At 42.8% G+C, this 21,783-nt stretch overlaps 1 pseudogene across 1 annotated transcript in view; it reads left to right on the top strand.

The window, feature by feature from the left end:
• LOC309548166 overlaps window positions 1-19,774 on the top strand; it is a 48,045-nt pseudogene extending 28,271 nt beyond the window's left edge. Inside the window, exon 3 of the transcript in view lies at window positions 19,590-19,774. The product of the transcript in view is annotated as an uncharacterized misc_RNA (transcript). The remainder of the gene's footprint in view (window positions 1-19,589) is intronic.
• Window positions 19,775-21,783: the final 2,009 nt, after the last annotated feature.

Here is a 21,783-nt window from a genome sequence, read left to right as displayed (position 1 = left end):
CAAACATCATGACTAAATATTTCAGATTAGTTTGACAACTTAACACCCCAAGCAGAACGTTGAAAAGTTTGATGTGCTTCTAATGAGTACTTGTTCATTGTAAGATTATCCAAGCTAGCAACACTTCTGATAATGGGTACATATTATATTGGTAGGACTAATATGACAAAGGCAAAAAAGATTCAACATGAAGGTGTTCCCAATTAACCCTGGTGTGGTAGGTTGTTTATGCTTTTGGTAAATCTGTTACTACACCAATGACTTTATACATCTACGTATGTTGTCTAAAATCTTGCCATCAATCGGCTAGAGGACAACCCAACCAAACGATACCCATGAATTTGGACCTGGAAAATCAAAGACGGGCCGGACTTTAAAGATCCTGGATGTTTTTGGAACATTAGTGGCACACCAAATTATAACATAATTCCCTGATGTTCAAGATAGAACTCTTGTTGTGCTGGTGCATCGTCAGAATGTCATAGCACTAATTTAACACACACAATGTAAGCCACATCTAGTCCAAAATCAATGCTACCATTGAAATGTTACATGTGCACCTTGTTCCCTTATATCACATACCACAGCACTGGATGCAGAATCGTCGCCAGCTCCTGATCCAACTCCAGCTGCAACGTCAAGAGGGGCCTGATGTTCTTTTAAAAAAAAAAAAAAAAAACATGTTTAGTACATAACCTTAGTCAGTAATGATTATGGCCAGATTGCCCTCCTAGCTTCATGAATGAAGCATTGAGGCCAAACATTCTAAAGTGCTTTCCTGGGCTCATAGGACACTTGCTAAACCCTCCCAAAGGTTAAGAAGGCTTGGTCTGCCTACTAATGACGGCACCCATTAATGCTGTCAACTGTGTTTTGCAGGGTAAACATCTAAAAGGCAACACTCTTTCCTAAGAAAAAACATGTGTGTTAATGGGGTTAATAAGATTCAAAAAAACATTATTTGACTAGACATACCAACACCTTCCTCCAGGCCTAGCTGCACTGGGTGTGTTCCCTGCTGCGGATCTTCTGTAAAGGACATAGCAATATGAGCTATCTTGGCCAAAAAAAAACATCTACATTGTTTGGCACAGTATGATATTGGACCTACCAGGAGGAGGGTCAGCACTGATGTCAACACCTGTGAGTCCGTCTGGTTCGCCAAGCTGCATGGGCTGTGGAGGGGCTGAGATCCGTGCTACAGATGAACAAATTGCAGGTTGGGGAAAACAAAAAAAGGACAATTGGAAGGGCAAGTATCACATTCTCTTAATGTCACACATAGGATAGTAGTTAATCTTTTCCAAACAACTCACACAATTGACATCCAAGATAATATCCTACCTCGGTGCAAAGCATCCGAATCTAAGTCCTCTCTGGTAAAGATGGTATCGGGTCCTATGATGTTCAAGAAAGGTAATTGATAATCCCAGAGAGAACTTCGTGCACGTTCATCCAGCCGACCTTGACGGTCATAAAGACCCTCCGCAGCCCATGCAATTAGCTTCTTCCGAACGGACCCACAGATGTCGTTGACCTTCTTCCGCACACTGTCACGGTGGCGAGGTGCTTCACCCAGTGCATTTACAGCATCCCGGATTTCATCCCACAATCTGTTCTTCTCTGTTACTGAGTAAGACGCGGCCCTGGTCCCATGTATCGCCTGATATCTGGCCATATAGGCGTGGACCAGGGCACAGCACTGATTGTGGGTGAAACGGGGAAGCCGGGTTAATGTGGACAAGCTGACTCTGGTGGACGGACCCTCTCCAGGACTACTGTCAGAAGAGCCAGCTTGTCCACTTGGTGTGTTAACACCTCCCCCGGCTTCCTCCTCCGGGATGGGGATGGTGGACTCCCTCATGGATACAGCTGGAGCCTCCCTCACACCAGAGCCAGACGATCTGCCCACCCTGCCCCCCCTGCCCCCCCTGGCCCCCCTGGCCCCCCTGGCCCCCCTGGCCCCCCTGGCCCTTCTCATCCTTCCAGTGGGTGGGGCCATGGGAGCACGAGGTGGGCAGAGAATCTGGCTGTCCAGCAGCAGCAAAGAGCCCCAAACTCCTAAATCTGAAATGACAAAAGAGAAAACAGAAAAAACAGGATTTGCAGATTGCTCTTCATATACAGTATAATTAGTGAACAGTTACAGAACACACTTACCTAATGGCACAAACAGACTTGGTCGTGGTGGTGGTGGTAGTAGTGGGCAAAGAGCAGAAGAGGCTGCAAAGAAAAGGAAAAAAAAAAAACACATAAGAAAACGCATAGGGGTACAAATCACACGAGGCCCTCCAAACACTTACCTAATGGCACAAACACGGTGGTGGTGGTGGTGGTGGCAAAAAAAGCAGAAGAGGTTGCAAAGAAATGTACAAAAAAAACACATAAGAAAACGCATAGGGGTACAAATCACACGAGGCCCTCCAAACACTTACCTAATGGCACAAACACAGTGGTGGTGGTGGTGGTGGCAAAAAAAGCAGAAGAGGTTGCAAAGAAATGTACAAAAAAAACACATAAGAAAACGCATAGGGGTACAAATCACACGAGGCCCTCCAAACACTTACCTAATGGCACAAACACAGTAGTGGTGGTGGTGGTGGTGGTGGTGTTAAAGAGCAGAAGAGGCTGCAAAGAAATGTAAAAAAAAAACACATAAGAAAACGCATAGGGGTACAAATCACACGAGGCCCTCCAAACACTTACCTAATGGCACAAACACAGTAGTGGTGGTGGTGGTGGTGGTGGTGGCAAAGAGCAGAAGAGGCTGCAAAGAAATGTAAAAAAAAAACACATAAGAAAACTCATAGGGGTACAAATCACACGAGGCCCTCCAAACACTTACCTAATGGCACAAACACAGTAGTGGTGGTGGTGGTGGTGGTGGTGTTAAAGAGCAGAAGAGGCTGCAAAGAAATGTAAAAAAAAAACACATAAGAAAACTCATAGGGGTACAAATCACACGAGGCCCTCCAAACACTTACCTAATGGCACAAACACAGTAGTGGTGGTGGTGGTGGTGGTGGTGTTAAAGAGCAGAAGAGGCTGCAAAGAAATGTAAAAAAAAAACACATAAGAAAACTCATAGGGGTACAAATCACACGAGGCCCTCCAAACACTTACCTAATGGCACAAACACAGTAGTGGTGGTGGTGGTGGTGGTGGTGTTAAAGAGCAGAAGAGGCTGCAAAGAAATGTAAAAAAAAAACACATAAGAAAACTCATAGGGGTACAAATCACACGAGGCCCTCCAAACACTTACCTAATGGCACAAACACGGTGGTGGTGGTGGTGGTGGCAAAAAAAGCAGAAGAGGTTGCAAAGAAATGTACAAAAAAAACACATAAGAAAACGCATAGGGGTACAAATCACACGAGGCCCTCCAAACACTTACCTAATGGCACAAACACAGTGGTGGTGGTGGTGGTGGCAAAAAAAGCAGAAGAGGTTGCAAAGAAATGTACAAAAAAAACACATAAGAAAACGCATAGGGGTACAAATCACACGAGGCCCTCCAAACACTTACCTAATGGCACAAACACAGTAGTGGTGGTGGTGGTGGTGGTGGTGTTAAAGAGCAGAAGAGGCTGCAAAGAAATGTAAAAAAAAAACACATAAGAAAACGCATAGGGGTACAAATCACACGAGGCCCTCCAAACACTTACCTAATGGCACAAACACAGTGGTGGTGGTGGTGGTGGTGGTGGTGGTGGCAAAGAGCAGAAGAGGCTGCAAAGAAATGTACAAAAAATACACATAAGAAAACTCATAGGGGTACAAATCACACGAGGCCCTCCAAACACTTACCTAATGGCACAAACACAGTGGTGGTGGTGGTGGTGGTGGTGGTGGTGGTGGTGGTGGCAAAGAGCAGAAGAGGCTGCAAAGAAATGTACAAAAAAAACACATAAGAAAACTCATAGGGGTACAAATCACACGAGGCCCTCCAAACACTTACCTAATGGCACAAACACAGTGGTGGTGGTGGTGGTGGTGGTGGTGTTAAAGAGCAGAAGAGGCTGCAAAGAAATGTAAAAAAAAAAACACATAAGAAAACGCATAGGGGTACAAATCACACGAGGCCCTCCAAACACTTACCTAATGTCACAAACACAGTGGTGGTGGTGGTGGTGGTGGTGGTGTAATCCTTTATAGGCAAAAGGAGGCTGCAAACATTAAACATACATGAGAAATCGCATGACCTACATACGTGCACATAATAAATTACAGTTATCAGGAAAGCAAAAATGGTGTCTTTGGAAGCTGGGAAGGTAAGGGGGCAGGTTTAGATGCCAAATCTAGACTGCACACCTTTAACAAACATGAGAAAACACATGTCCAAACCACATGCACATGGGGCCAACTGCCAATGATTAAAAGACACTTGAGGGGTTCCCAAGCTATTGTGGGTTGGAGGGGATTCACCATAGACAACTTAAGCACACCCAAGATAAGTACAAATTGTCTCCTTCCTTTTTTTTGGGAGAGAGAGATACAATTGTCTTACCTCCAGATAATGTAGGTTGTGGGTCACAGGGTCTTGCTAGCACATAAGAAACATCGATCTATAACATCCAGCAGCCATATTGGCCATGTGCTCCTTTTATAGCTGGCTCACAGGTGTGATAATTAGCGGCCGTTTCTATATATATCTGCGCATTCGCGAATTTGCGCGTTCAAAATGGAGGACGATATCCCAGACGCATTAGATGGTGCAATGCTGGCATTTATTGGTGCCTTGTTTGAGGAGGCCCTGGCACAGGAGGCAGCAGAAGGTGGGGAAGCTGCAGCAGCAGCAGCAGCAGCACCTTCAGCAGCAGCACCTCCAGTCCGTGTGCCCTTACCTCGCCAGCCACGCATTTTTGCTCCAAGGATCTATTTGGACAAGCTGCGGGATTCTGATGTCAGGAGGAAGTTCCGGCTCGAGCGAGGAACTATTCTACACCTCTACCAGCTCATAGCAGAGAAAATTGACCCGGACACACAGCGCGGCCATGCGGTGCCCGGCATGGCCAGATTGCTGGCCACTTTGTATATTTTAGGGCGTGGCAGCTTCCAAGCCACTTCGGGAAGTATCATGGGCATTAGCCAGCCCACAGTTTCAAGGGTGTTCATGTTGGTCATTAATGCCATAGTGGATATAGTGCCCAATTTTATCCACTGGCCACAGAATGAAAATGAGTGGAATGAAGTCAAGTTGGGTTTCTACCGGCGGGCACACATGCCGCAAATCCTAGGGGCAATCGATGGCACCCACATAGCCATTAGGCCCCCAAGGAGCCACGAAAGTGAATACCGGAACCGCAAGCAGTACCACTCTGTGAACGTCCAATTAGTGTGTGACGCCAAACAGCGCATCATGAGTGTCAACACTGGTCACCCAGGGTCGTGCCATGATTCCAGTATGTTAAGAACAAGTACTCTGTACGAGGTGTTTGAAAGTGGACAAATGCCCGAAGGGTGGCTTATTGGTAAAGTATTTTGTCTTAACAACATAAACTGTAAGATTACATAGACATAGGAATAAGCTACATCGGTGTACACCCTGATTTAAGCAAAGCCTACCTAAAATGGATGTGTTATTAGTTGTCAGGCTGTTCACACACAACCAGATCAGCAGCTTAGCAGCTCACAAAAGAAAGATTTGCAAAGTTGTCTTTGAGTCCAATGAAGGTGGTTAACCAATGTGTAAATGGTGTCCTCTAGCCACCCAAAGAAAACCTACAAATGATTCCAATGGTATTGCCATATCCCCAAAGTACTTTGCATAAGTGAGTCAATATTGGTTTCCTCACTCTAGTTGCAGATATATTCCAGAAGTAAGACCTAGGCTAATGTAATAGGAACAGAATAGGGGCCAAGTTGTAACTTGCAAGAGAAACCCACCACTTTGTGTGTCCTTTTTCCCATTTGTATTAGTGATTTAGGCAGTTAGACAGAGTTGAGATGTTTCATATGATTTTTTGCAAACAGACGAGCAGGTTGTTTAGTAAAATGCCTAATTGTCTCCCATTTTGAGGAGTCATCTAAAGTCACATGATATGAATAACTAATGTATATTTTTCTTATTTTTCAGGGGATGCTGGTTACCCGCAGCTGACGTGGCTGATGGCTCCAATCAGGTACCCCCAGGGCCCAGCAGAGAGGAATTACAACAGGGCCTTGCGGAGAAGCCGGAGTATCATTGAGTTGACCATAGGTCTTCTCAAGTCCCGGTTTCTCTGCTTGGCCCGGCCTGGGGGTGAACTCCTGTACTCTCCTACAAAGGCTTCCAAGATCATCCTGGCGTGCTGCGTGTTGCACAACATGTGCGTTGCCCGGGATGATTCTTGGGAGCTGACGGAGGAGAGGGAGCCAGAGGTCCGTCAGCCGGCGGCCCCCAGGCGGCGGAGCACCGCTGCCGGTATGGCCACCCGGAATACCCTGGTTGCTAGCCACTTTACATGTAAGTACTGTAACCGGTCAAGATAGGGCATGTGTATTAATTAGCTAGTTAGCAGAGGTGCCACTCACAGGGAGACAGAGGGTGATTATCATCTGCCAATGACACTTGCCATTGTAGATAAAGTGTAGTCAACATTGGTAAAATTGTGTTACTTGAGCAAAAACATGCACCTCTAACCATAAACATGTTGGTATTGTGAATAGTGTAAAGGGCTGAGAAGAGCTGGCAGGTGTTTATTTGTGTCTATGCCACCTGTGTAGTTATTGATAACATGAACGGCTGCTTGGTATCTTATGGTGTTGTAATTTTCCAGAACATCAACATCTTGGAATCATGGCACGTACCATGGGAAGCCTGTGGTGATGGGCTGTCTGGCGTCACAGGTGTGTATTCAAATGTTTACATTAATGATTTCTGGTTTGTGTAAGTTGGCATAAAATGTGTTATTTCACTCGTGATGTCGAAATTAAATGAAGTTCAGAATGAAGCAAACAGGCATTAAGATGTGATTTTCATAATGAAATGTCTTATCCTTTGTTTTATTTTTCCAGGAGTGGTACTGCTTGCGGGTGTAGGTGGTAGAAACCCACCTTGATGGACTCCACTCATTTTCTTTTGTGGTCAGTGGATATTTGGTAAGGCACATGGCCAATGACCAACATGAACACCCTGGAACTTCGAAAGTGGCTTGGAAGCTGCCCAGCAACCTTGCCATGCCTGTCCCCTATGAGCTGGTAGAGGTGCAGAATGGATTCTGAACTCTGCCGGAAGTTGTGGAAGACATCAGAATCCCGTAGCCATGGAGCAAAGATCGTGGTCTGGCGCTGTAAAGGCACACGGACTGGAGAGTGACAATATTCTTTTGCTGCATCCCTCCTTCTGCTGTCATTCTCAAATAAATAAATACATTAGAATTGAACATGTGTTTTTTTGTTTTGTGTGGGTGCCTACAGACAAAAGGGCCATCCACACTGTAAGATTTAGAGAAGACTTTATCCTTCCGATTGACATTTTCTATGTAGTGCAAGGGCCTGCCTGATTGCATCCAAATTGAAAGTGTTGAGGTTTGAGCTTCTATTATATGGTTTGGTTAAGTCTACAGGAAAAAGTCTAGACAAATTGTTAGTGTATGGCCCATTAAGCTGCCAAGGCCGGAGTTTTGCACTTTGCATGCTGCTTGTACTGGTGATGTGAGGGGTTGTAATGTAGAGTAGGGATGTGACAGTGTTGTGTTGAGGTGTGAGGCAAATGTAGTGTTGGACTATGAGGGCCTGTGTTGTTGAAATATGGAGAGAGTCCAATATCAGACACCTATGTTTATTGGTCAAGAAATTGTAAGAACCATGGTAAATATGTAAAGAATTGCATCTCGATAAAACTAGGACCACACTCATAAAATCAAAATTGTGTTGTTTCCATTGATGTGCTTGAAATTTGGGTAGGACACCCCCCTCCCCCCCCAAATTCAAGATAGTTTAAAAAAACTGTTTAAAAAAATGAGAGTGAAAAGAGATCCCAAGTGTAGTGATGTGATTTGAACCCATGACGTTGTGAACTGCAGTGAAGTTGCAAAGCACTTAGCTATTGTGCAGAATAAAGCTGTATGGTGGAAAAAATGGAGTGTGTTAAGGCTAAAAAGCACATATAGCTAAAGAACTAAACATTGTATGGAATGTGGGAAGAAGACCATGGTAAAATTGTGAGGTTTCATCTTGCCCTGAAGTAGGGTAGGGGTTTGGTCACTTGCCTTTGGTACTTTCCTTCATAAGATCGATTCGACACACAGACAAGATCAAAAAAACACTTAAAATGGTGTAAGCTTGCAAGCGCTTCTGAGTGTAACATTATTTAGCAATATATATGATGTAATCCGTTCCATTTTAGCAATATAAACAAAAAAAGAAAATAAAAAAAGTAGGTGGAGATGGTAAGCCTCGAACCTACAGCAGAGGGAGATGAATTACAGACATGTGATGTGTGCACTAATCCACTAGCCCACATCGCTATGTGAAACTGCTATAAGCAGGAAGACATAAGTTTGCGAATTGGCGAAGCCGCGATCGTAAGTGAATCCCGCTGACGGCGGAATTCATTATTGCTGTTTTACTCGCCAATTCGCCGCAGCGCCAGTTAATTGATTTGAACGCGGCGAAACTGAAACACGTCATAGATGTTTGAAGCTGCAGTTTCTTTAAATCCGGCCCCCCAACTTTTGTGCAAACCAATCAATATACACTTATTGGGATTTTTTTTACCATAAATATGTAGCATTAAACATATTCGTGTAAAATGATTAAAAAATTAGCTTTTTAAATTTTTTTCAGAATCAATGCTCTTTTTTTGTTTAGAGTGCAAAAAATAGAAATTGCAGAGGTGATCAAATCCCACCAAAAGAAAGCTCTATTTGTGGGAAAAAAATGACATAATTTTTATTTGAGTACAGCGTTGCATGACCGTGTCAGTTAAAGTAATGCAGTGCCATATTGCAAAAATTAGCCTGGTCATTAAGGGGGAAAACCTTCTAGTCCAGGAGTGGTTAATTGTCCAGGGTGAGAAACAGAGGGCTGGTGAGGAATGGGGTGTTTTATGCCTCCATTCCATGCCTGACACATCAAAGCAGCTCCCCTGGCCCTGATCTGGATGCAGCTGAGCACAGAGCACAGATTCCCCCATTGCTGCTTAGGTTGAGTCAAATCTGGGGGGACCTATCCCTACAGTCTTCTCTACTGAAAAGTCTTAGTTGTTTAGCCTTCAGCCTTTAGCCTTACCTTGTTACTGCTACACCGAAAGATGACTCCAGCCCTATCCTTGCCTCCACTTCTATCAGCAGAGAAGGTTCAGTCATCACTACAGAGTGTTGTGGTCCCGGTTCAATCTTCTTTGCCTCCAATGGGTCTAAGTTATCTTCACCTGCCAGAAAGTTTACAGAAAAAGAACTGGTCTTGGCTTAGTTCCAGTTCAGTGGATCCACAATGTATCTGTCATGGAAAGCTCTGCTTACTGGTGGCTCCAATTAAAAATCTCCTGTTGCAGATTCCACGTTAACTCTAGGTCAGAAGCCAAGGATTCTGCAGCGACCCCATTGTTTAAGGAATTGAATGAGCAACTATGTCTTTTACAACATAGTGCTCCTGATCAGCTTAAGTGAAACCTTGGTGTATCTAATGAAACTTCAAATTGGGAGTCAAGTCATACAACCCTCGAGCAATAGAACAGTAATACCAGGGAATCCTGTGAGACAAGTACATCTGAAAATATGCCCACTTTATCCTTCAAAGTTGGAGCACACTACCAGGGATGGCAGCTGGTCTAAAGTTGAAACAGGTGACTGTGAAGGGTGACGGCAGCCCTGTTTGATGGGAGCACAGGTGCGCTTATGTCCCTCACCTCATGGCTGAATACTCATTGGAACCAGGCGGCTAGTCTGAAGTTGAAATGGGTGACTGTAATGACAGCCATGCTCAGTGGGAGTACAGGTGCACTTATGTCCGTCATCTCTAAGCTCATATTGGAACCTGCTGTGGCACAGGGTTAGCCTATGAACCTAGCCTGGATGGTCACAAGAGTAAGGCCTTGTTGAAGTACAAAGAAGTGACTTCCTGTAGTTTGGGATTATGAGGCAACCTGAATCCAATACACAATAATACAACCTACCCCACCCATGGGGCTAACTCCCTGCTTCTGTGGGCCTTGCCCACAGGAGATCTGAGGCAAGGTGTTGTTATGTTTTCAGAAAAAATTTGTAAACACCCTGCCCAGGTCCCTTCCTCCAGCCATGTTCTGCCTGCATATCAAAGCACAGAGAGTGATGATGTTGTCATTGGGTCTAAAATAAGGCATTAAGCCAAAACTAAAACGTTTGTATAAAAATGTCATTAGACAATTTTATTAAACATTAACTTTAAAAGAAAAAATACTTAAATCAGCTTGTCTAGTATTTAACATTTATCATTACATTTCTGTCAGGATATAAAAGAAAACATTTCATATAAAGGTGAGAAGAAAGCTTGTCACAAGTCATTGCAGAGTAAACATTAGAACAGAAGTGAGAAGACATGTAGCGACTACCTTGTGGAGAATGAAAAAATAATAAAATGGTTTTATTAAAGAAAAAGGAATATATATATATATATTCAACACTGAAAAAATTATACTTTGCTACAGTGTCAAGTAGTGAGTGTACAGCTTGTATAACGTAAATTTGCTGTCCCCTCAAAATAACTCAACACACAGCCATTAATGTCTAAACAGCTGTCAACAAAAGTGAGTACACCCTTAAGTGAAAATGTCCAAATTGGGCCCACTATTAATTTTCCCTCCCCGGTTTCATATGACTCCTTAGTGTTACAAAGTCTCAGGTGTGAATGGGGAGCAGGTGTGTTAAATTTGGTGTTATCACTCTCACTTTTTCATACTGGTCACTGGAAGCTCAACATGGCACCTCATGACAAAGAACTCTCTGAGGATCTGAAAAAAATGAATTGCTGCTCTACATAAAGATGGCCTAGGCTATAAGAAGATTGCCAAGACCCTGAAACTGAGCTGCAGCACGGTGGCAAAGACTATACAGCGGTTTAACAGGACAGGTTCCACTCAGAACAGGCCTCGCCATGGTTGACCAAAGAAGTTGAGTGCACATGCTCATATCCAGGGGTTATCTTTGGGAAATAGATGTTTGAGTGCTGCCAGCATTGCTGCAGAGTTTGAAGGGGTGGGGGGTCAGCCTGTCAGTGCTCAGACCATATTCCGCACTCAGCATCAAATTGGTTTGCATGGCTGTCATCCCAGAGGGAAGCCTCTTCTAAAGATGATGCACAACAAAGCCTGAAGTTTGCTGAAGACAAGCAGACTAAGAACATGGATTACTGGAACCATGTCCTGTGATCTGATGAGACCAAGATAAACTTATTTGGTTCAGATGGCATCAAGCGTGTATGGCGGCAATCAGGTGAGGAGTACAAAGACAAGTGTGTGTTGCCTACAGTCAAGCATAGTGGTGGGAGTGTCATGGTCTGGGGCTGCATGAGTGCTGCCAGCACAGGGGAGCTACAGTTCATTGGGGGAACCATGAATGCCAACATGTATTGTGACATACTAAAGCAGAGCATGATCTCCTCCCTTCGGAGACAGGGCTGCAGGGCAGTATTCCAACATGATAATGACCCCAAACACACCTCCAAGACGACCACTTCTTTGCTAAAGAATCTGAGGGCAAAGGTGATGGACTGGCCAAACATGTCTCTAGACCTAAACCCTATTTAGCATCTTTGGGGCATCATCAATCGGTAGGTGGAGGAGCTCAAGGTCTCTAACATCCACCAGCTCCATGATGTCGTCATGCAGGAGTGGAAGAGGACTCCAGTGGCAACCAGTGAAACTCTGGTGAACTCCATGCCCAAGAGGGTTAAAACGGTGCTAGAAAATAATGTGGCCACACAAAATATTGACACTTTGGGCCCAATTTGGACATTTTAACTTAGGGGTGTACTCACTTTTGTTGCCAGCAGTTTAGAAAATAATGGCTGTGTGTTGAGTTATTTTGAAGGGGCAGCAAATTTACATTGTTAAACAAGCTGCACACTCACTACTTTACATTGTAGCAAAGTGTAATTTCTTCAGTGTTGTCACATGAAAAGATATTATATATATATCTATATCAAGTTAGTACACATAATGAATTACTGCTGTCGTGGGTAATACTATGATTAAAAACATTGTGTTGTTCTCTGAAAGTCCTCAAGATACACATAACAAAATTATGCATAACATATAAAAAAGATTTCTTATGATCAGTGCAGCACTGGCAATTTTAGAGTTTACCAGAAAAGACTGCAGCCAAAGATAACTCAGTGACAGAAGGCAAAGCCAAGCTTTTAACAAAATAACTAAAAGATAGAAATTTAGCAGTCTGGTTTTATTCCAGTACTTAATTTAATTTTGAAAGTAGACATGCAGCTATGATCTGTATTAGCCATTTTTTTACTATCATAAAAACAACTCAGGAACCTAGCAATGAAAAACAATAATTTATGTTTTTATGAATAAAGAAGCCAGTCTTCCAATGGTTTTCCCTAGTAAAAATCATAATGCATATACTTGATTAATGATGTATGTTTGATGTAAAAATATACAGTATTATTGTGCTATTATGGCACAAGAGCTATCTTTGGTTTTATCTAGCAACTGCCCCGTGCTAAGCACTGCATTCACTTAAGATACTAACATGACCATAGGAAGATTTTTTTTTTTTGTTAAGGTCAGAAAATATGAATAATCCATATAACAAAAAAAATTTGCCACATTTACAGTACACTTTGGGGTATGGGTGTACTTTACCAGTTTTCTCAACCCCTTGCTCACTATTATAACCAAATACAGACCTCCATTCTACCTAGCTCTCCGCTGCACTGGGAAGTGTTTATATCCATTTCCCTTGGTGCATATGCTGCAGGGTCTATAGATACGAACAGGATTATTCATTTGCTTTGTCCTTTTTTTTTTTTTTTAGTAGATTGATTATGAGTATCATATTCCCTTTCCTGACAGTCTCCATGGCAGCCTACGTGTGGGTTAACCCCGCCTCCTCTCCAATGGTATAGGACGCCCCTCTATAAATTTCAGCTTGCAGGTACAGCCAGTGTTCCTTTTTTGTCCTCCTCCAAGTACCTTATTTGGATTATTCCTGTTGAAAATTTTGGTCGGCTTACCTCAGAATGGAATGCGGTGTCTGTGTCCAGGTCCCAGCCACGGGCGTGTGAGTGCAGACTTGTATAAAGTACTCAAAATTTCTACTTGAGTAAAAGTACAAGTGCTCGATCAAAAAGTGACTTGAGTAGAAGTGGAAGTGCTCGCAGAAAAAGTTACTTAAGTAGAAGTACTAAAGTATTCAACATTTTTTTTACTTAAGTATTGCAAGTAGTTTTTTCAAAAAATGTGCTACTTAAGTACTAAAAGTAAAAAGTACCAGTAGTTTTGAAAAAAAAATTCTACTCAAGTACTGAAAGTAGAAGTACAAGTACTGTGTTATGTAGTTATTAAAGAAAGAAGTCAAAAGTTTGAACATCATATTGTTTTTTATTATTTTAAATGATTTATTCAAATGATTAACCTAAAGGACAATCACAATTCCTTAGGCTGTAACTTTTTGTAAACAAAAAACAGATAAAGTATGTCCCTCCCTTCCCCTTTTAAAGCCAGGGGTGGTCTCCTTCCTGAGCTTCCTCACTCTCACAGCCAGGCAGATCACTTGAAGTTGAAGGGCCAGGGGTGGAAGGTGGTGTTTTTGGTTCGTCCATCTTTTCAGCTGATCAAAAGGCAGAACAGGAGCATGCGCAGTCTTCTTAATCGCGGTTTGATTTGCTCAATTGATGATGATGTGCCGGGCCAGCTTCATCAAACCTACAATGCTTAAAGTGAAAAATGCATCAAAAACTACTAACAAAGTGGCTGTGCTAAAAATGCTAATAAAGTGCCTGCAATTATATATATTCTTCTTGTATTCAAAATCATCGCCCACAGTATCAAAAATAAAGTGACATGTCTGTGCTAAATGCAGTGCAAATTATTCCCACAATGTAAATGTAATTCATATAAAATATATATGACAATACCACAATAAAATAAGTTGTGATTGTGAATAAGTTAGGTGCAAGTTTAAGTGTGTAAACTAAACTTTATAACGAAAAGTCCATAACTGAATTCCAGTGTGCAATCTAAGAAGTGCTTGTCACTTGCTGTCAGATGCTTCCACCTTTCTTCTGTGATCTGCTCAAGTAAAGTGGTGGACTGGATAGCCTCTCTCTCTGCCTCTCACCTTAGTAGCACTGGCACTGCACTGGTTCAAAAAGCTGTCTATATTATTTTCATTATAAGAACTTGTCAGAACATGCTTCCACCACCTGTCCTTCACACTAGTAGTGCTCATTTGCTTTGCACAAGTCAAGTGCCACTGCCAGTGGCCACTACAGTGCAGGCACAGCCACACAGCCAGAGGCAGGCCGCAGGAAGCACAGGCCGCACCACAACACAACACTTATGGTCCATGGACCATGGATGGTCGGATAATCATCATAGCCATCAGTCTCACTCTTCTTGGTTCAAAAAAGCCACCCATGACCCGTGTGTATATAATATATTAATATTTTATATTGATTATTTGATTCTCAAATGGCACATTTGCCATGGCAAGGATTAGGCCCTCTCCACGGTCCACCTCACTCACCTCATAGAGAAGAAGATGAGATAACGAAGAAAATGCTCCGAGTCCTGCTCCCGCGTCCCGCCGCCCGTGTCACAACTCCTCTCAGCAAGGGCCCTAAGGGGTGGAGTCTGAGTGACACACAACACGTCTAGAGGCAGAGACCTCGAGCGGGAAGACGGCAGCATGGCTCCTCCTGTGCGGTCTTAACTTGATGATCATGACAGTGATTCCGCGGGCCGCGGCGCGAGTGAGGCAGTGGGATTGATTGAATTGAGTTGTGCTGCCTACTGCTACATGCTACCTACTACTAAATTGTGAGTCAGTATATTTTATTTCATTTTTATATATAAAAGCGGTTTTGTTGAGCACTACTAGCCACTAGATCTCCTGGCTGTCACTTTGTCACATGTTGGGGAATCACAGCGGCTCGGCTCCAGAAGTGGGCGGGTGTCCCCGTCATCCTGCCAGGGCCGCCAAGAAGTTCATCACCTAATCTTAAGTTATTAATATCTTATGAGGAGAGGACCAATGAGATTGAGAATTGAAATAATTAAATATATATGGCTTTTTGAACCAGTGCAGTCAGTGCCACAGTGCCTCCCAGATGCTATCCACCAGTGCCACCACCATTAAGTGTGTTGGTCGGTCACTCGAGCACTGAAGGAGGTGGAAGCATCTGACAAGTGAAGTGACACTTTAGATTTGCACACTGGAATTCATTTATGGACTTTTCGTTATAGATAGGTTTACACACTTCAACTTGTTGCACGCACCTGACCTAACTTATTTCATAACTTATTTTATTGTGATTTATTGTCATATTTTATATGAATTGAATTTACTGTTACATTGTGGGAATAATTATTTTCACTGCATTTAGGCTTTAGCACATTCATGTCACTTTATTTTTGATACTGTGTGGAGTGTGGGCAGGGCACTGGGGGCAACGATGATATTATATTGATTGCACAGGCACTTTATTCGCACAGCCAAGTTGTGTTTGTTAGTAGTTTCTTGATGCACTTTAAGCGCTGTAGCACAATTTATTTGTTTGTTTCATATTTTCTTTTTATTGGAAAGATTTGGTATAGCAGCTTTTATTATACACAGCCTTTATTTTCGTATGCGCTGATTTACAAATGACATTATACACATTTTTTTGAGAGTTATGCAACCTGCCATCTACTGTTCTGGCAGTGGTAATTTTTTTAAAAGTAACGAGTAACTATGCAGCACAAAAAAAAAAAAAATACTTGAGTAGAAGTATCGAAATCATCGAAAAAATGTAGTGAAGTAAAAGTAGAAGTAGGAGAAAAAAATTCTACTCTAGGAAAGTACAGATACCGCATTTCGGTACTTAAGTACAGTACTTAAGTAGTTCTACTTTGTTACTATACATCTCTGTGTGAGTGACATTCAAAATCCCCTCTGGCTGATAAACTGTGCGGTGCTTCATATGGCCAATGGATATCCTGACAGGGTCTGAAGATTTCACTTACTCCATGGCAGCGTATTTTTTATGTTATGTGTGGCTTAAAAACTTTCTTTTCTATCCCTGGTGGCCCAATGGCGGCTGGAACGCTCCCTGCATTCCAGCCATCTCCTTCCACACAGCCCGACGGACACCTGCGCAGGAGGAGTTGGGGCTCTGTTCCCGACTCGCGTATGCACAGTTTGCCACAATCGAAAGCGAGGCCTGGTTCGCGCATGCGCACTCGCGATCGCGCCCAGGTCACCGCTGACGTTCTGGTGCGAAATTTAAGCGGCTGTCGGCCCCAGTGCGATTGGGAAGCACTGTGGGTGTAGCGAAAACTTCCCTGTGCCCTTATCTTGCGTGATCCAGGTATGTGGGGACTGAGGGGGCCGGATGCTGTACACAATGGCGGTGTGGAGAAGGGGGGGTGAGTGGATGAATGGATGGTTGAGGAGACACCTTATGGTTCTCTGTACTCTATCACAGTGGTTCCCAACTCCGGTCCTCGGGACCCACCAACAGGCCAGGTTTGCAAGATAACTAAATTACATCACAGGTGATCTAATTTGCTGCTCAGTGATTGCAGTATTCTAGTCTGCATCCCCCAAGGTAATACTTAAAATCTGGCCTGTTAGTGGGTCCCGAGGACCGGAATTGAGAACCACTGCTCTATCATGATCCATTGTATGCTTCTTTCTTTCCCTTGTCAGTTGTGGTTTTGCCTGAAACATGGATCCTGCGTCACCACCCCCTTGTGGCCAGCCTTCTCACAACAGGTGGGGGATGGTACATTTTAAGGGGCAAAAACAACTGGTTACTGTCCACACCTGTAACTGGTCTCTGCAGCAAGGAGCATTGGAAGGGCAATGCATATAACAAGACAAAAAGATTTCCAAGTTCTCCTTACCGACCAATCTGCGACCAACCGAATTGACCTGTCCAACAGTACGCGTTAAAAACAGGGGTTTAGTTGCACACATTTGCAAATACATGCGTAAGCCACAGAGCCCCATCAAGGCACCCCGGTATCTGTGGTCCTAACTCTAAATTCTGAGAGTCTACAACAATGGAAGCACATGCATTTAATGGATAGGTGTAGGACAGATATACCTGAAGGGAGCCCACCCCTTCTTAAAGGCACAGGGGCACACTGAACACCCAGCCTATAGCACAATGGCAGCTAAGATGTCAGTGCGTTGCCTGGTCAATATAATCTATAACAAAAACAACTGGTTACTGTCCACACTTCTAACTGGTCTCTGCAGCAAGGAGCATTGGAAGGGCAATGCATATAACAAAAACAACTGGTTACTGTCCATACCTGTAGCATTGGAAGGGCAATGCATACAACAAAAACAACTGGTTACTGTCCATACCTGTAACTGGTCTCTGCAGCAAGGAGCAGTTGGTCGCAGATTGGTCGGTAAGGAGAGCTTGGAAATATTTTTGTCTTGTTACATTTTAGGGGAACATGGAGGGGGGATGCTGGCTCATGATTCATGGCTATATCCTGTGTCTCCCTGGTTTTCTCTTTCTCCCAGCTCCTCCAGGTCTGGTCAAGAAAGAGACCCTGTCAGGCCACAAAGAGAATCTTCTTCAAAGTCAAGGCACCTTGAGTCTCCTTCAGAGAGCAGGCTTGAGAGGAGACGCTCAAATTCCTCCTCCAGACACCACACACTGCCACAGTAGCCATACGGCCCAGAGAGCCTGTTGGGGTTGTAAGGCGCATGTCCCGGAGGACAAGTCCCTTTGCGAGCCCTGCTTTGCTCGGGCATCCGGTGAGAGGGAGTCTGAAGATCAGAGATTGGAATCCCTTGTGAAACGGGTTGTTCAACAATCCCTGAAAGAGTGGGGTGCTAGTCCCACACCTGGGCCTGCTACTTCCAGCTCTCCTGCTGAGGCCCCTGAAGACCAAGGCCCCTCTCAACCGAGCTTCACTTCCGGAAAGTCTTCAAAAAGTGATTCGGAAGAAGAGGAAGGTTCAGTTGGGGGCTTTGATTTTGCTCTCTTTCCACCTCTTATCAGAGCAGTCAAAGAGGGTTTGAAATAAGATCCCATCACCCCACAGATGAAACAACGAAGGTTTTTAAAACACTTGGGGAAAGAGTGGCTGAACTTTCCACTCCTTTCAGAATTAAAGGATATAATTTTGGAAGAATGGAGCAGAGGGGACGGCAAGGCCTCCCTATCCTCTAAATTAGCAAAGCTGTATCCCTTTAAGCCAATTGGGATGGGACTTTTAAGGCAAGTATAAACAAATTGAACAAGTATCAAGAAAGTAAATAATATAGAATTTAATACTTAAAAACATGTACACGGTAGGTACATAAGGTAATAGGGTTATAGACCCTTGTGAAGGGGTGTGATAGGTAGAAGGTTTGTGACACGTGGTTAAGGTGACTTAAGGATGTATCCCTCTGTCATTCCATGCTTCGTGCTTGGATTTCCAGATCAGAGAATGTCTCCTATGTTCCCAACGCGTTTCGGCTCATATAGAGCCTTTCTCAAGGGTGTCAGTCACCAGTTCTGTAGATATAATACAGAGGAGGTGTTAAATAGTACATATTTGCACCACCTGATTCTATTCAATGTGGTGAATAATTCAAAGTATACATACATATATATTTTGTTTAAATCCTTGTGTGTTGGGGTGGCTCCCTTCTAGCACAGCGAGAACCTATGCGGTTTCCTGAAATATACATTGTGAAAATGAAATCTCAGTGTTTTTCGTGGTTGTATTTCTCGGGAATTGTATCATTGTACTTACATATATATATATATATATATATATATATATATATATAGTTGTGTGGGACAAGGTGGGTCGTAGAGATATCACCGGATGGCTGTACGGGTCAGGTGGTGTGCCTTGATCCAATCCTCTTAGAGGAGTTCTTGTGCCATTTTAGAATTGTTGGTATGTGTCCCCTGCATAATTCTGTGTGAAGAGGTATTCAATGGTTCATGTGAATCACTTTGAATTTGAGACCGAGGTTCTCTAGATCGTTTAGAAATTGCCATACTTTATACATAAAAATACCTTAGGTTCCAGTATTGGAATGATTTCTAAGTGGTGACCTGGAGATTCTCTTTAGGTTAGTTTCCGTGAACTTGCACCTTGACATAGAAGTCTCTGGTTAGTGCTGGGCTGCAACATGCATCACTGCTTGTTATTAGATGAAGAGATTGAACTTACAGTGGTTTTCAGGGATATCCGCTCTCCGTCCTCTAGACGAGGACATAAAAAGCGTATATGACCAGCTAACCCCCCTCAAGTCGTTACCCCTGTACTCTGAACAAGAGAAAAAACTAAAGGTACACATCGAACAACACAGTTTGGAAATAATACTGGCGCGATAGGAACGCCTTTGGCCAGAACAGGGCATACAGATGGACCAACAATAGAACACAAAGGAATAAACCACAATATGGTCAACAAAAGAAAAACCCACAAAACTACAACTCCTCAGATTCGTCGTCCTATACATCAGGGACAGAAACAAACTATGAGAGAAGAAGGTTTCCGAGAAACAAACAACCAAGGGAGAAACAACAAGAAATAGAAAAACCAAATGAGGATTCAAATAATAGAGATGAGGAGAACGAAATCATAGACCAAGACACGCAAGAGGTTGAAGAAATAACCCTCCTGTAAAACACCATCAGATTTTCACTAGATCACAACGTGATAACCAAGGACCTCCACCTCCCAAAAAACAAGGGGCTTTTTTAGGAAAACCAAAGAAATTCACGAAAGAAAAAACAATAGGGAAAAACGAAAAACCGGAAACACAACAAACTTAAGAAAGCATTACGATAATCAATCTCTCCTCACACAACCTCACAAAGGAACAAACAGAGGTTTTAACTTTAAGACTCTCGTTCTGCCCCAACAAACCGGTAGACAAATTTGAGGCAATAAAGGACATCAACCTTTTCGCGAGGAATTTACTGCAAAAAATTATGTACAGTAAAAAAACAGATACAAACGAACCACAAACCTCACTATCGGTGGCAGAATACAGAGCCATACGAGATCTGAACCTTCTCTTACAAGAAGGGGGACTAGACGATTGGATGGACACACCAAACTGTTCGGACAGTGAGGATGAGGAAGAGGATAACACAACTCCTGTTAACAAAAATAAGGAAACAGCAGAAAAAATAAATACACAATTTAAGAAAAAATCACAGAAATTCCCGTCAATCAATCTAAACCCAGCCATAGCCCTGTTTGTAAGGGAAACCACGAAAGACATTGAAAAAATAACCGTGACTAGAAACCAACAAAATTTATCGAAAATTAAAAAAAAAGCATTGAAAGAATTACAAAAAAAACGAACACATCACAATTAAGCCTTCAGATAAAGGAGGAAATGTAGTTGTGATGGACAATTCGAAATATAAAGCAATGTGTGAAAAAATCCTGAGTAACCAGAAATGTTACAAAAAAATCATGCCCATCATGATTGAAAGATACAAAGAGGAATTTTATTCCAAAGTGGACAGAGCAGGCAACGAGGGAACTATATCTCCAACTTTATGGCATTACATTCGATCAAGGCACCCAAGTTCCCCGACCTTTTACTCACTACCAAAAATTCATAAAAATCCAGTCAACCCACCCGGAAGACCGATAGTATCAGGAAACGGGAACATATCCGAAGCAATGAGTAAAGTAATTGATGCGTATTTAAAACCGCACGTTACAAATTTAACTTCCTACACTAGAGACACCATGCACTTGCTTCAGATTCTGAACAACATGATGATCCCAAGCGATTCATTCCTTATTACAGTGGATGTTGAGGCATTGTATAATAATATACCACATGACAAAGGCCTCCAAACAATTAAGAATGCCCTCAGCAAACAAAGTACACATGACGAAAAGTTCAATAACTTTATCACCACCATGCTTGAATTCATCCTTAAACCGGAAACTTCTTTTCATTTGATGGCCAGTACTATCTCCAAATATGCGGGGTAGCGATGGGCACAAGCTGTGCCCCATCATACGCGAACTTATACCTAGGAGCCTGGGAAGAAGAATTTTTGACAAAAGAAGAAAACGCAAGATATGCGGATAACATCCTTATATGGCAACGCTATATAGATGATATTCTAATAGTATGGACAAGACCAGAAAATCAGATTAAGGATCTGAAAATGGCGTTAAACACAAATACGTACAATATGTATTTTACCTTGAACTACAGTCAGAACAAGGTTCCATTCCTAGACACCTGGATCTATAAAGAACAAGATGGACGAGTAAAAACAACACTATATAGAAAGGAGACTGTTGGCAATTCAATCTTACATTCCACCAGCTTCCATCCCACTCCACTAAAAAAGGCAATACCCTATAGCCAATACCTTAGGATCAAGCGGAATTGTACCAGCATACAAGATTTCAAAAAGGAGGCTAACTCACTAACAACAAGACTTATGGAAAGGGGCTATACCAAAACCTCACGCAGGAAAGCCTTTATGAGGTGAATTCAAAAGAAAGACAAGACCTACTGTTTAAAAAACCACAAAATGATGCAAAAAAGCCAGATCAAAAAACGCGAATCATCATGAGATATACCAACCAGCCTAAAAAAATTAAAAATATCTTGGAACGACACTGGACAATTCTAAAAGAAGACCCCACAGTGA

This window comes from Pelophylax lessonae (genome assembly GCF_965119305.1).
Source record: "Pelophylax lessonae genome assembly, chromosome: 2".
In the NCBI taxonomy this organism is placed as follows: Eukaryota; Metazoa; Chordata; class Amphibia; order Anura; family Ranidae; genus Pelophylax; species Pelophylax lessonae.
This window is presented reverse-complemented; position numbering and strand designations above follow the sequence as displayed.